We start from the raw sequence: 12,334 nt of genomic DNA on the forward strand, positions 1-12,334 counted from the left end.
TTCTGGAGACTAAAAATAATATGCAACAATAAAAAAACACCTTCAAATATTGGTTTGATGCTATACATTAGGAACAGGGAAAAATCAGTGCATGCTGGAATAAAAAGTAGGTCAGTTTATGTAGAATAGCGCACTGCAATGCGCAAGCTGGTTTCAGCATGTGATGTAACCCAACCAAACTTTGGACAGGGAGTTTAACGCCCATCTGACTCAAAGTTAATCATTCCCTACTTTCTCCTGCTCGGATAATCACCAGATTAGTGTGTATCTATCCACTGCCAATATACAAACAGGTTTAGTTGGCAAAGATCTGAAATATCAACTCAAATAACACATTTTATCAAATTACTAATTAACTATTTATAATAGTTTTACAATAAACAATAACAGCACTGAAAAACATACATTATGAATTAAGATTGTAGCTTTATTACATATTAACATTTTAGTCTGCTCTGAATATGACTAAAAACTGATATTCACCACTGTCCTCTAGATAGCGGCCATTATGCATTTCAAGCGCTTAGCTTTTAGACCATATAGCTATGTCTAATGTACGCCAAGAAAGTTTAAAGACCCCCTGTGGTGAAAATCAAGTGTTTAATGTTGTTTATATGTCTGTGATGTTTTTAATATGCTTTAATTCATCAGTCAACACCACTGCAGAGTATTTCCTCTTTAAAACTGCAGTGAACCAAAACGGTCTCAAAAACGTGGTCTGAAACCACCCGTTTCCTACCGTCACACTCATTTCTCCACTGACTTTATGGTGTTCAAAGCATTTAAATTGCACAGTCCAATCAAATTCTCTCTATAATGACAAGCAAAGTACCAAATGCAAAAATAATGGTTTTGACAAGCTGTGCTATTAAAAAAAAAAAAAGCTTTGAAGGGTCACATCTCAACTTCCTGTTTCAATAGAAAATGCATTTGTCCCCATTTTCAAAAGTGACCCACTAATGGGATGTATTCAATGATCTGTATCCACTGACCTACTCTTTACAGTACAACAGCCTACTTTACAAACCACACTGCCAACTAATCAATTAGGCTATAGCTTTGGACTCGATGTGACCTGGTATTAACATGAAGCCTTAAAGCCATCCCTGCAAAGCACAATTCTGAGGCTGTCGTCCACCTCATGTCACACACCTGATGTGAGGTCCTGATACGAGCTCGGTTCATGTTTGACTCACTACAACACAGCGCCGTGCTAAAACCCCCACAGCCCTGCCCGTTCCCATGACAGATCATGTGACCAGATATTTCCAGACATCAGCTAAATCACTCAAGACCTGGGGAATAAAACAGAAATGAACTACTGTGATCGATCACAGCTGAAGGAAACTGAGAGGACAGCCCAGGGTAAACGGAATATGCTTTAAAAGCACACCTTGGACAAAAAGGGAATTATGGGATTGAGATAGTAATAATGGGACGGGGGGAATTAATTAAAAATTTTAATTCAGGTTTACCACAAATAAAGCATGCATGTTTTTCCAAGGACATTTTTGAAATAAAATAAAAGTATCCATCTAAACAGTTGAACTCAAATAGCAACTTTTTAATAAATGGAGCAAAGGTTATAATTAACTAAATCTGAAAGTAAAACCATTAAAAAATGAAATCCTCACTTAAAAAATTTAATAAACTAAAAATAATTTTAGCTAGGCTAGTTCCCAAGGCAACATCTCTTATTTTCATTTAGTTTAACTAGATGTACTAAACTTACTAAAACTGAAATATATATGTATATATTAACCAAATTACTAATGAACTACAATTAAAATAGAAAATAGAAAAACAGAAACATTCAAAATATGAATTAAAATTACAATAGTCCTCAATGATAATAATCTAACACTGAATAGAATTATCTATCTATTCTCCAAATCACTTGTCCTCTGTAGCGTTGTGGACAAATATAATCAATATAAAATAAAATAATAATCAATAAGCACTTCCTATCCTCACAGTCTGTACTCTCTGTGACGGCACGTCAGAAAACCGGAACATTCCTTTAACACAGATTTAAAATAATATATTTTCTTTTCTTTATTCAAACATGAGACGTTTGAGATCACAGATGGCGCACAATCATTCATACCAGTGAAAACTGAACTCTGACTCACAGTTGACAAACTCCAGGTAACTTTATCACCCTCCATCCATAAGTACCATAAGTACACCGTGTGCTTCACTGCAGAAAAATGAGGAAAAAAAGACAGTGCAGAGATCTGTGACGCTCCGCTGTCGCTTAGAGACGCTGGAATGTAAACACCATGTGAGAGGCAATGAGATCACTGTGGGCAACACACACACACACACACATACACACGCTCCTTCAGACGAAATGTGAGTGACACCAAAGTGTCTGTTCCCTATCGATGTGCCTCCCCATAAATATTTCAAAGGTAGAAGGATGAAAGACGTCTCAAAAGACACACTCTCACTCAGTCTGAGTCGAACAGAGTTTTTGGAAGCGTGTCCTTAGGGAGCCGTTCACACAGGACACGTTCTTGTGCTCCAAAACAACTAGAACATGAAACAGAGCACAGGGGTCTCAAAAAAAAGCTTTTTATGACAGGGTGGCTTAAAAATGGCACATTCACGGTGCAAGATGTTGAAGAAGAAAAATACAACCCACCAATTAAAGACAGCCATCTGATGTCTGTGTGTGTGGCGGTGCTTCCCCAATCTACAAGCTATTTATAATGTAAAGTAGAGCCCGTTTCACACAGAGATTCCGGAAAATACATTGAAAATGTGTCCCGGGATTTGAACTGGGATCGTTGATTCACACTGCCAGTGATTTTCTGGAATCTGTGCGTGCGTTCACACACACACACCCCGCAAAGACATCCGACATCAGGATAATGTCTTGTCTCGCAGCTTTTGCTTATGATCTGCGTTTTTTCTTTCTGATTCGTCTCAATCGCAAAATCCTACCAGTCCACTGAAATGTTCGCTCCCTAAAAAGTCCCACAATGCACCGTGAAAACCAGGATGCATCTTTTCTCACGGTTTTCTTAACGGACGTTCTGAAGAGCGAATCAAGTGAGCAAACTCACCACACATACCGACATACAAACCATTATTTAATTATATTTCAGCATAAACATACATTGCTAGTCAGGTAATGAATAATCTAGCTAGCATTTATCATTTATTTACAGCTGAAATGTTGCACGTACGTAACAAGCTAAGTATTTATCATACTGTACTTTAAATAATGTCAGAAAGATATCAGTTCTGCTGTTGTTCATAAATACCAGAAGTTGTTGTACAATGAGGATGTTGTCATGTCACCGGAAATAGAGTCATCAGTGTCCCAATGTGTAGTAGTGAGCCAGCGCTGGCCTTACTAGGCCTGTCCCAACTAAACGTTAGTCGATAAGAAGAGGCTATTAATTTTAATCAGTCGGTTAGTCGCATGAAGTGCCGAAGTCACGTAGTCCATGAACGTTAACACGGCCGGTCCATGTGGGAGGAAATCCAAATCATTCACTGACCTCAAATATGTCATATAATATATTGTAATGTAGAAGAATGATAGCAATGTGTCCTGTGTGAATGAATGCCTGATGCAGACTGAAAGGGATTATCAGCCAATCAGAGCATCACACACAAACAGACTGACACACATGGCACAAATGGTGTCAAAGCAAGGAGAGTATACAGGCCACTCTGAGATGCACACAGAGCAAATGTAGCACAGTTGGACCAAATGTGAGATGGGCACTGGATGGTACTGTAGGAATTTTGTGTGTGTGTGTATTTGTGGGATGTAGAAGCAGTCTGGCTCAGTGCGGCACTATACAAAGAAACCTTTCAGTGTGTGGAGTTTGGTGAGAGAGAGCGCAGAACCAGGAACAGGCTAACACACACAGACAAGAAACATACACTCACATTACATGCTAAATGTACTGGACACACCAAAGAAACCCATGCCCTTGCTATTGCTAGTGCCATGCACTAGTTTCAGGACCTGAAGTTACAGTAGCTATTAGAAGATCTTGCTTTATCAAGACCATGCTTTATTATACTCAAGCTACTCTGTTTTTTTGTTTGTTTAAATGCTATAAATGACAGATCCAAATTGTAATGTAGTATTTTATAAGTAGAAGTAGCAAGAGTATTAGTATCAAACCATCATCAAAATAATAATAACACTTTAGAGACATAAAAGTGGCTTTTATCTGTATATTTATTAACCAATTAAGTAGAGAAGTCAGAATATCAGATAAAAATATGAGTCAAAATGATTAGTGATCTTTCTCTAGTTAACAGTCTAGTTCTGGAAACCAAACCGGGGCTTGAGGGAAATGACAAGCACACAAATAAACACAAACACACACACACACACACACATTCCTTGCATGTTTGAAATATCTTTCATTGTGAGGGGTGCAGGGTCCAGGGATACAGTCAATAGTTTTCCTCCCTTATTAACACTCCATCACACACACCGACAGAGTTTGCCCTCATTTAGGTCCCGTACTACCCACACCTCTCTTCCTGTGTTTGGTAACTGGTTGTTCTTCCTGAAAGGTTAACATTGTTCAAACAGCCAACGGCAGTTTACAGAACTGTTGGAGGACTAAGTTTCCGCATGACTTGGCAAAAGCTTAATGTCAGTCACAGAGTCTCGAATCCCAATCAGCACAACATGATGTCATTACAGTGACGAGAAGCACATGCATGAACTCTCTAATTAGGTCATTTCCAGTTAGATTCACCACTTCCTCTTTAAGGAAGGCAGAAGAGAAGGTTCTGAACAATCCGTGCACACCTCCGATACGATCGATGACGGAAATGCTGAACAACGACAAAAAGAGTGAGAATAAATCACAACTGGAGCAATCACTGTCATACTGAAAACGTGGCGGCACCTGATCTGGGTCGCATCCGTGAGAACGAGAACGGACCACTTGAACTGAGCTTTGTGACGCACTTCCGTTTGGAAACAGTACGTCTCACTTATTTCTGTTTACTTTCAATGAATTGTGGTCAATCAGTGGAACAAACGCCACCTAAAATGAAAAGTCCGAATTAAGATGAAAAAAAATTGGCAATTTTTATTGGTATCTGATGTCTACTGTGTGCAGAGTTTTCCAAACTCATCAGAACATGAAGTTTTAATCCAACCCAAGCCCATCTGAGAAAACAGCGGGTGTTAAAAATACGCCATTATTTCACCACAGGGTGTCAGTGTTTGTCTAAACTAGTGACCGCGACGCTGAAGTGCGTGAGAACAGATGAATAACATCAGTGCGAACCACCAGTAAAAGAAACGGACACAGCGACCCCATTGGATTCAATGGAGAAAAGTGAAGTCAATTAGAAGCACTCACTTCCTGATGGCTGAACGTACTGCGCAGACTCAAACTGAGCTTGACGATGTAGATGTGACGTAGTATAGAAGTCTGTCTACTAGTAGCTGTGCCAAGAGAAATCTGATTCATTCCCTTCCGAAACGTGCAGAGAAGGAGAGTGTGAGTAGGAGCTGTCCATGAGCTAGGAGCAGGAGCAACTTTTGCTAAGTATTCTGATTAATAATTTTGTAATTTAGCCTCCACGTCCCCCCGATTGCCCGCGAGCTTCTCCTCCTGTCTATACGGTAATTTCTCTACTGTGCGACAGTCGCGTGGTTATGACGCAATCGTTAGCCTATTTTTACAAAAACTGCATCTACGGGGCCATAACTTAAGATACAAGGTAATGGAGCCTTTTATACATTTCCGTGTTTCTTTAGAAATAAATAACGGACAAATGGAGTCTTTAAACGCCTCAGATGTAAAGTTATTCGCTGTCAAAAGGAATGCTAACAGCAGGGGATGGTCTGCTAATCAATGGCGGCGCCCGGAGAAGCTTCAATGTTTTCCGAAACATTGGCCCCCTGGAACCACCAACATTTATTTGGATTGTCAATCTTTTCACCATTTACATGTTTATGCCCAAAATGCTATAATATTTGAAGTAGTTGACTGTAGCCTATTTAAACTAGCCTATTTAATTACAGGCACCTCGCGAGCATTCATTCATTCATTCAACTATTTTATAGGGGTGTAACAATATATCATGTCACAATATATCGCAATACAAAAATGCAACAATATGTATCGCGGCGTGGGTAAAAAAATTCAAGTTGACAGTTTTAGTGTCAGTAGAGTACATTAAAATACTATATATAATGTTGAATATAATGTATAATAATGCAATGGGGGAATATTTGTGGGTCCTGATAATGGCAAATGTTTAATGTTACCAGTAAAAAGTGTCCTACATTATCCTTTTAATAGTCAATATTATTTAAAAATGTAAACCCAACAGGTATGAAATGTCAGAAAGAGAAAAAAGCTGTTACTGAGAAGACGAGCAATATAGGACTGCGGCTGCTTAGTGGATACATATATTTAGCCTATTTATTATTCAGATTGCACAGTTGGAAAGAAAATATACTTATAGGAACATTTCATTAGGCTCAAGATAATTAGGCCTAATACAGAGAGCATTATTCATTGTTTTAATCAATTGGCAGCCATAAAACATAGTAATAATCTGCCATTCTCATGCATGTAGGTGCGCTGAACGCTCCGACCGGAAACTCCCGATATGTACTAACTAGAACGCGGAAGTAGTTGTGTAAGTAGTCCATTAGAGAGAGAACCAGAGTTCTGGTTGCCAATAGCAACATGCCCTTTCTAGAAGACATCTACATTGCTAACAGGGTCCAGCGTGAACCACTTCAAGAGTGTGAACTATATTCAGCATGGAGGAAATTACATGTCACTTTCATATCACGGTCTCAACTGTTCACACCATTATTAATAACAATACAATAATATATTATTAGATTTATTAAATGTATTATATAATTTTAGTGTGTAATTATATTAAATATACTATATTACTGTATTACACTAATAATAATAATAATAATAATATTTAAATAAAATTATATAATATACTATATTATATAATTTTATTTAAATATTATTATTATTATTAGTGTATTACTACACTAATAATAATAATAATAATAATAATTAAATAAAATTATATAATATACTATATATTATATAATTTTATTTAAATAATATTATTATTATTATTATTATTATTAGTGTATTATTAAAACAACAATAATAATAATAATAATAATATTAAATAAAATTATATAATATAGTATATTTAATATAATTACACACTAAAATTATATAATACATTTAATAAATACAATAATTCTATAATATATAACGCTAAAAAAAAATAATATTTTTGTAGCTGTATTATTTAGTTTGCATATTTTGCTCCATTTTAATGAGTGTGCTGAGACAGAGTGTACCGTAGATATACAGTTTGTACATTAAACCTTTCTTGGAAAAGTTGGGTGGTTTTGTATTGGGGTTTTTTTTTTTTTTGCACCCACAAATACAAGAACCAAGAGCAGAGAGAGCAACACATAATACAACACTGACTTTTGTGTCTGGTTTGTGTGACTAGGCTTCTATGTAAAGTTTGTGGTGGGAGGAAGCAAGTGGGTGTGCAGTCAGAGGTGTGTGTACACTGTATGCAGAACATCAGCGGCTCTTCAACACATTAACGGCATCCCATCATGCCCTTGACCTACTGAAGGATCAAGAACCCCACTGCAAAGAGAACAAGAGACATTGGTTCTTCTCATATAACAACTCACTGCGAGCAGCTTAGCACAGGTCGAGTTACATTAATGCCTGCAACAATGCGATTCCTTCGTCTCACTTACCTTAGACCACAAACACACAAGAAAGCATGAACAAACGCTCGCTGCAAAAACACCATGAGACCAAATCAATGATCGAATCAAAGAAACACGCAAGGCTTAGCCTACTTCTTTCTCTCACTTTTACATCCCAGTCGTTTCTTGCATAATTGTGTCTCTTTCCCACAAAGCTTTTGAGTATCAGTGAGTTTTACTGCAACTTCAACCTCATAAAAATGATCTGCCGGTAAAAGCAGAATATCTAATGCTAAAAAATAACAAATAGCATAGAAAAGAAGAAGCCCAATGGTCTCGAGACTCGTTCATGATGACTATTAGGGTGCGTTTACATCACAACGATGTACTAAAAATGGAAACGATTTTCCTTTGCATTTTTCGACACCATTCTCAAAATGATCCCCGTTCACTAGAAACGCTGTATGATTCATGCCAGTAGTCAGCAATGTTACTTTCTAAAGAAACACTACGTGATAGACTGTAATACGCATGCACATGATGTCATCGGCTTCACAAATTCTCGTTTTTGTAAGTTTACATTGAGTGGTTTTTTTTGTTTTTTTTGGTGGTATTGCGTAAACACCCTCTAAAAGTGGTATCATCATGTGGTTACCACAAATAAATAGTAGGGATGCACCGATATGAAAATTTTGGCCGATACCGATAACCGATAATTCTTTATATTTGAAAGCCGATAACCGATATATTGGCCGATAAATCGGAATCTAAATTTGTATATACTTTTTGAGAGCCTGATTACAAAAACAAAAGTTTCACCATTAAAAGCCATGTCCCAAAACACAATGTTATGAAGCCGATATTACAGCACAAAACTGAATTTCTTATTTGAAGGGATTCCAATCATATTTCAAGCAATTTAAAGCCATCATGGTGAACAGTGCGCATCTGAAGCGTCTCAGCTGAAGGAAATAATACATTATTTATCGGCTTTAATATGTCGGACAAATTTTCTTATCGGCCGATAACGATAACCTAAAAAATTTGCATATATCGGCCGATACCGATATGGTGGCCGATATATCGTGCATCTCTAATAAATAGCATCCGTTTTGTGTGCTTGAATTATAGAACCTAAATTTTAACCATTTATTCTCAAATATGGGCTGGTCTTTGTAATCACATTCACAGGCGAATATGATTTGTTTGCATGATAGCTCAATTATAGCTTCAAATGTGGCTAGGTGTACTATTAGGTAGCCTATATTTAAAAGAAGTCAGGCCTCAAATCTTTCACCTGATGGTCTATAAAACAGGCTATACAGAACTACTTTGAAGGAGCGACCAGACTTTTGATGAACACTTATGACTTTAGCCAGTAAGCAACCCCTTAGAAACCGCATAGCAACACCTTGGTAACACTCGACAACACCCTAACACATCACAGGAATGGGTTCTACAACTGCCTTTTACTGAAAATGTAAAGATCTAGTTTATTAGTCACTATAATTCAATAGACTAGCAGTTTGTCAATCTAAAAACCAACAATGCAGTTTCTAAGGATCGTCTCACTTCCATTCCAGATTTTCAGAGAAACACTTTTCAACATGTTTTGAAATTCCAAAACACCCAATTACCAACCAAACAACAAAGCATCTCATCCGTACAAAAAGACGGTTACACTTCACGCTATCAGAAAACGCATTACACAACCACATATACCCAGAAGAAGCTGGAGGGAGGGTTGAAATATGAAGAACGGTTTATTAAGACGACAAAAATAAAAGCGTAAAGTGCGCGTGGGTGTGTGAGAAAGCGAGGATAAGAGTGAGAGACGCTTATTTTGTGACGCCTTTTTATGAGCCAAGCATAATCAGCATGATCCGCCACCACAAAAAAGACAGTGAAGTACAAAGGACCCAGAAGCGACAAAGGCCATGTAACCCGGCTCCTCTGTCACAACACGCTAACACAACGTGAAACTGTATCATGAGCTTCATCTGGGTGAGGCATGGACCCATTGTCCTCATGTTACATTGACTATCATCATCAAAAGCACAACTTAGAGCACATATGTAACAATGGCATGCCTATATTTTATATACGCAACATTCATTATCATCATCACCAACCATGTGGGTCACATTACATGCAGTCTCCCCAGACTGAGAACAGCCAAGCCACAATCCCCAATTTGGATCATCCATGCAACAGCTGCATGCCAGGCTGTGGAACGCACCCTCATTTCCATCTCAAGAGCCCCTGATTGAGAAATAGGCATCATCCCTGGGCTGGCAAACCCCTAAATTGGCCACCGGCCCATAATTGGATCCAAACAAGGCACATAGTATTCATATCCATGCATCTATAGATGTCTGCTCATTTGCGGCATTCAATGCACGCACATTTTCATCCGCTGCATTTGCTTGACTCGCATAAATAGCCCGGGCATAGCGGAGGGCATATGAAGTTGGCACCACACTGGCGTTCTCTACACTCAAGTATTTTAACGCAACCCCCCTTTGCTCTGCTGGAGGCCAGGAATACATTTGTCCACGTTCACGATTCATTAAACCCATCAACGCATTTCCCAGCGTTACGAAGTCACCTGTTGTATTGCCTTGAGAATGTGTGGATGAGGGCTGAATGACTATTAACCCATTTGAAAAAGTGAATAATAATGTTAAATATTGACATTAATAGAGTCTAAAAGTGCATTTTTGCACACAGATTGTCAAGTATAAATAGCCTTCGTACTGTCTTCATTTCATTTGTATGGCATGTTACAGATGAAACATCTGCAATAGGTTCTAATATTAATGACTATTCTTAGACATTCTCATAAATCATTAGAGTACAGAGTAAACATGCCATTGATCACACTTATTACCTTTCTGAATAAGTAGCTGATAGATAGGCTACTCATTGTAAATGTGTATGTTTTAAAGTGTTATTTTAAATTAAAAAGTTAAATAAAAAAAGTGTGTGTGTCCAAATTATACGAAGTTTCACCAAAAATAACAAGTAGCCTAATCACTAACTTTTATTAGCTATATTCCCTTTTACTAGGGAATAAAACGAAATTTAAATGGACAAATATGGGATTAAATGGGTTAAGGTATTCCACCAGTCTTGGTAACTAAGTGCATTGACACGCATAACAACTGGTCCAAATGAAAAGCTTTAAATAAATGTTTATTCAACACAACAATTGAATTTCAGTATTATGATTCGACTTGTAGAGAGACAGACGTAAAACAAAACTACAAAAACAAATCTACAAAGACTGTCAAGACTGTTATTTAACCAGGTGGTGGAATTCGGTACTAGTCAAAGCTTAAATAAACACTTATAAGCAACGGTTTTGCTTTCCTTTTATAGCTAGCGAGCTATAACCAACAACAACAACATTTAAACACGACATATAGTTCGTGTTGACAAAACAACCGTCGATTAAACAACATTTAATCAGATTACTCGACCCAAACACTCCTCAAAACATGGCAGTTTTGTTTGATAAACACAAGTGACAAACATCGTATTAGACGTCTGGCTAAGCGAAAATGCCCGTTGCAAGAAACGCAACGCCACACTTACTTACCAGAGACGGTAAACGTTGTTCGGACGCGAGTCCCTGCCCTCGCCTGCTTCTCGGAGGCCGGATGCCGTGTTTCCACTCTCCGCCGACACACAAGCCGCCTTTCCGACGAAAAACACACAGCCTCACCCGAGCTATATCGGTCAAACTTGAGCTAAAATCCTCAGCAGAACGGGTCGGAGGAGCTTCGCTTGTGGTTCAGTATGGCGAGCGTTTGTTTCCCTGGAGCGTACAGTGCTCGAGGCCGGGAGGGGTGCTGCTGCTGCCCGTCTACTGACGCCTCCGCCTAGGGGTGACATCGGAGGAAGAGGAAAACCTTCTTGCACAATTATTTGAACATCGCACTGATATGTAACTTGACGAACAGCGCCACCTGCTGTATAATGGGCGCTATGAAACATTAATTCATTAAAAAAATTGTCATAATTTACTCACCCGCAAGTTGCTCCACACCTGTATGAGTTTCTTTGTTCAGGAAGAAGTACTTTAGAAACCAGCCTTTATTAATTATTATTGCAGAGATGGGGTTTGGGGCTGGGTCTGTGGGACTGTTTCTGGGGATTCACTTTTTATTTTACTTACCTTTTGTCTTCTGCATTCTCCTATACCATTGTCTCCTGTTCTTCCCTCAGACTCGTCCCCCAGAAACAGTCCCACGGACTCATCCCCAAACCCCATCTCTTAAAAATTAATAAAGGCTGGTTTCTAAAGTACTTCTTCTTGCCTCTATTATTAGAGTAGGCCTACTTCTTCCTGCCTCTATGTATTAACCCATTTAATCCCACTGGTCACAATTGTGACCACAATTTTTCTTTGCATATTTTAGTGTGAAATTAAAAAGTAACTCATATTATGAAGTACATATTCATATATAATGAAAATGTAAGATGTCTATATGAGTTTATGGCAGGTCTAACATGATTGGTTTGTTTGGTTATGTGACCACACACATTTATTTCTTGGTACTGTCGTCTTAACGGAAGGATGACATAAAAGCTCAGAAAGGACAGGTAAGA

The 12,334-nt window shown here is 38.1% G+C and overlaps 1 protein-coding gene across 7 annotated transcripts in view; it reads right to left on the bottom strand.

The window, feature by feature from the left end:
• cdk17 (cyclin dependent kinase 17) overlaps window positions 1-11,617 on the bottom strand; it is a 55,291-nt gene extending 43,674 nt beyond the window's left edge. For 5 of the 7 annotated variants that reach the window (XM_082168436.1, XM_082168437.1, XM_082168433.1 and 2 more), the window contains exon 1: window positions 11,322-11,617. The gene's annotated coding sequence lies outside the window, so the exon portion shown is untranslated. The remainder of the gene's footprint in view (window positions 1-11,321) is intronic. The other 2 variants (XM_082168431.1, XM_082168432.1) reach the window with 2 other exon arrangements.
• Between the last annotated feature and the right edge of the window lie 717 nt (window positions 11,618-12,334).

This window comes from Leuciscus leuciscus (genome assembly GCF_965113295.1).
Source record: "Leuciscus leuciscus genome assembly, chromosome: 4".
Taxonomy (NCBI): domain Eukaryota; kingdom Metazoa; phylum Chordata; class Actinopteri; order Cypriniformes; family Leuciscidae; genus Leuciscus; species Leuciscus leuciscus.